Source organism: Notechis scutatus, chromosome 4, assembly GCF_049901735.1.
Source record: "Notechis scutatus isolate UNSWTSFEM ecotype Mainland chromosome 4, rNotScu1.2, whole genome shotgun sequence".
Lineage (NCBI taxonomy): Eukaryota > Metazoa > Chordata > Lepidosauria > Squamata > Elapidae > Notechis > Notechis scutatus.
This window is the reverse complement of record NC_142012.1, coordinates 71,732,226-71,736,459: the sequence shown is the minus strand read 5'-3', so window position 1 is coordinate 71,736,459 and position 4,234 is coordinate 71,732,226.

Sequence of the window (4,234 nt, the reverse complement as noted above, 5' to 3'; positions counted from 1 at the left end):
AGAGATAGATGCAGAGATGGATAGATACAGATTGCCTAAAGGTGCTTTTCAAAAGGCAACTGTTTTTTTCCTCCTGGAAGATATTTTGCTTCTACGCCCAAGAAGCTTCTTCATTCTTCAGTTCAGAATTGAAGAAGCTTCTTGGATGAGAAGCAAAACGCCTTCCGGGAAGAAAACAGAAAATCCAGTTGCCTTTCCAAAAAGCACCTTTGAGGCATCCCCAAAAGACATATAGCAGATCTGAGCTATGTTGGGAACCTAAGTGGGTTAATTGCAGGATTCAGGGTGCGGACACTGTCTTTCTCAGCTTATCCCTCCTTGCAGGAATTGGTAGGATGAGCTCAAAGTTAATGAGAAAATTATTCTCGGTCTCCTAAATAAGCTCTAAATCTTACCGATAGAGGACAAATGATTTCCAGAAGCAAATTATGTCCCTCTAGTTTTTATTTTTAATTCTTTGCACAAAATACAACCATGAGGTTCAAAGGATATTTACTTGCTAGCATCCCTCAGCAAAATTTAAAGCCACCAGGAGACCTGAGAAAGGGAAAACCAATCTTTGTTGATCAGGCTTTGAGAAAGAAAGTTATGCCATACTTTGGTGGAAAAAGATGACTCAAATATGACATAATCCCAAAAGAGAAGAGGAAGGAGAACAACCAAGTAACGTCCAGAAAATATATGCATATATAGATATAGATATATCATTTATTTCTCAAAAGCCAGCCTGGCTGCATATCAAGGAACTAAAAAAAATAACCAGAACAAAACCAAGTAGAAGAAATACATAATCAAGACGACAACCCCAACGACAGCAGTGTGAGAATGGAAAAGGAGGGAAATTATAACAGTTATTTTCAAAAATGCCAAAAGAGGACAATTGCTCTTTCAAAAGCCAGGGCTGGTTTCATTTCACGGGCCCCATTGAGGATGTGCTGGGCTCAAATTTGTCTCTGTTTTCACTGTCATGCAACAAAGAGTAACCCCCTTCCGTTCTCTCGTGGGCTAACTTTAAAAAATTTTAGAACAGCTTTGAGGGACTCTTTCCTGATGACTTGACCTGAGGGCCAAGTTGGGGAAAGTGATGGACATTTGAAGAGCCTTGGTGGTGCAGTGGTTAGAATGCAGTACTGCGGGCTACTTCTGCTGACCGCTGGCTACCTGCAATTTGGTAGTTCAAATCCCACCAGGCTCACGGTTGACTCAGCCTTCCATCCTTCCGAGGTGGATATAACGAGGACCCAGATTGTTGGGGGCTAGAGGCCGACTCTGTAAAACTGCTTAGAGAGGGCTGTAGAAGCACTGTGAAGCGGTATGTAAGTCTGCTATTGCTATGTTTCATTGGAGACAGAATACAGAGCTATCCCGAATAAGTAAAGGTAAAGGTTCCCCTCACACATCCGTGCTAGTCATTTCTGGCTCTAGGGGTGGTGCTCATCTCCCTTACAAAGCCAAAGAAGAACCAGTGATGTCCGAAGTTGTCTCCGTGGTCATGTGGCTGGCATGACTAAACGCTGAAGGCACACGGGCAGCTGTTACCTTCCCACCAAAGGGGTCCCTATTTTTCTACTTGCATTTTTTACATGCTTTCGAACTGCTAGGTTGGCAGAAGCTGCTGGGACCAGTAACCAGCTTACTCTGTTACATGGCGCTAGGGATTTGAACTGCCAAACTGCCGACCTTTCTGATCGTCAAGCTCAGCGTCTTAGCCAATGAGCCATCACGTCCCTTCCATCCAGCGTAGCCTTCATCAAATTAACAAAGAAAGAAAAGACCCACAAATAATTCCATTCTCCTTGCTTGAAAAAAACCCATTAAAAAGAAGACTAGGCTCTAATCTAGTTTGGACCAAAAGGTGACCAGGAATTTTGAAGATCAATCAAATGGCTCCCTCACCTGAACCCCTCCTAAATGAAACCACTGAACACATAAACCTCCTAACTTTGTTAGAATGTCAGCATTCAAGTAATGCACCCATAGAAAGCAGGACTCTGAGGCAGGTAGATTCCTCAAAGAACAGTTTTATTGGGTACATCGCATTGGACGACTGGTGAAAACCAACTCTGAAAAGTTCCCACGGTTTTCACCCAGTTAACAATGAAAGTTTCCCCTTTCCCCCAAATCATCTGTCACATTGTCCAATAGAGGTGCTGGCCGGTTGCTTGGTTACTCTACTCCTTCTCTTTCCAGCCACCTGTTGAAATGTCCTTGGTTCCCACAGGAAGACTTTCTGTTTTGGCTACAAAACCCCAGCTATCTATTTTCCTCCCCCTTCCCATCCAGTGGCAACCTTGAAGCCGTATAGATGGCCTCAGCCAGGTTCGCTTCAGGGTTGACCTAGAGTTTAATACAGAAAACTTCACAATCCAGGCATCTTTCGTTCTAAAGCTAAGCACCCAATTCCAGTGACTCTCAAGATTTTAATATAAAACCGAAGCAGTAGAGGCCATATAGTTTGGAAGCCTCCAGGATCTGGAAGTTATCTTCACCCATTTCCTGTTCATCAAGAAACAGACATCTGTCAAGAGCTGGACCCTAAACCGTTAATCCTTAACCCTAAACCCTAACCCTAAACCCTTAACCTTTAACCCTTAACCCTAACCCCAACCCCTAAACCCTTAACCCTAAACCCTAACTCTAAACCCTAAACCGTAAACCTGAACCCTAACCCTTGAACCCTGAACCCTAAACTCTTAACCCCTAAACCTAAACCCTTAAAACCCTTAACCCTAACCCTAAACCTTAAACCCTAAAGCCTTAACCCTTAACCCTGAACTCTGAACCCTAACCCTTAACCCTAAACCCTTAACCATAAACCCTTAACCCTTAAATCAAACCCTAACCCTAAACACTAAACCCCAAACCCTAACCCTAACCCTAAACCCTAACCCTAAACCCTAAAGCCTTAACCCTTAACCCTGAACCTGAACCCTAACCCTTAACCCTAAACCCCCTAAACCTTAACCCTAACCCTAACCCTAAACCCTAACCCTAACCCTTAACCCTAAACCCTAAACCCTAACCCTAAACCCTAACCCTAAACCCTTAGGCCCCAACCCCGGCCCGCCTGGGCCCAAAGCCCGGGCCCCGCCCCAGCCAAACCCAACCCAAACCCGCCCCCGGCCGCCCTAACCCTGGGCCTGCCCCGGCCCGGCCCGGCGCCTAGGCCCTAGCCCGGCCCGGCCGCCCTGACCCCTGGGCCCTGGGCCCCAGCCGGCCGAACCTGGCCCTGCCCTAACCCCGGCCCTGGCCTGGCCCGGCCGGGCCGCCTGGGCCCTGGGCCCGCCCCCCTGGGCCGGGCCGCCCGGCCCTTGGGCCGGGCCTGGCCCTGGCCGGCCCTGGGCCCGGCCGGGCCCGCCCGGGCCCCCGGGCCGCCTGGGCCTGGGCCCTGGGCCCTGGGCCCCCGGCCGGGGGCCCCGGCCCGCCCCACCGGGCCTGGGCCCTGGGCCCTGGGCCCCCAGGCCCGGCCCGCCAGCCCGGCCCTGGCCCGGCCAAGCCGGCCCTGGGCCCGGCCCCTGGGCGGCCCTGGCCCCCGTGAGCCCTGGGCCCTGGCCGCCCGCGGCCGGCGGGCCCCGGCCTGGGCCCGGACCCAGCCCCGGCCCCGGCCCTGACCCCTGGGCCAACCCCAGGCCCTGGCCAGCCTGGGCCCTGAGCCCGGGCCCGGGCCCCCCGCCGGGCCCGGGCCCGGGCCCGGCCCTGGCCCGGGCCCCCGGCCCCCCGCCGCCCAACCCCCCCCCCCGGCCTAAGCCCCAACCGGCCCTGGCCGCGCCGGCCCGGCCGGCCCCCGCCCCAGCCCTGCCCGAGCCCCCCCCGGCCCCGGCCCTCCCCCCTAACCCGGGCCTAGGCCCTACCCTGCCCTAACGGGCCAACCCAACCGGGCCTGGGCCCACCCGGGCCTGGGCCCCAGCCAAGGCCCTGGCCCGGGCCGCCGGGCCCGGCCCTGGGCCTGGCCGGCCGGCCGGGCCGGCCGGCCTGGCCTAGGCCTGGGCCTGGCCTGGGCCGCCCTGGCCAAGCCTGGGCCGGCCAGGCCCTGGCCGGCCTGGGCACTGGGCCGGGCCCTGGGCCGGCCCTGGCCGCCCGGCCCTGGGCATGGCCGGCCTGGCCCTGAACCCTGGGCCTGGACCTGGGCCTGGCCCTGGCCTGGCCTGGGCCGGCCTTGGCCCTGGCCCTGGCCCGGCCCGGGCCTGGCCCCTGGGCCGCGGCGGCCTGGGCCTGGGCCTGGGCCCCCGGCCGG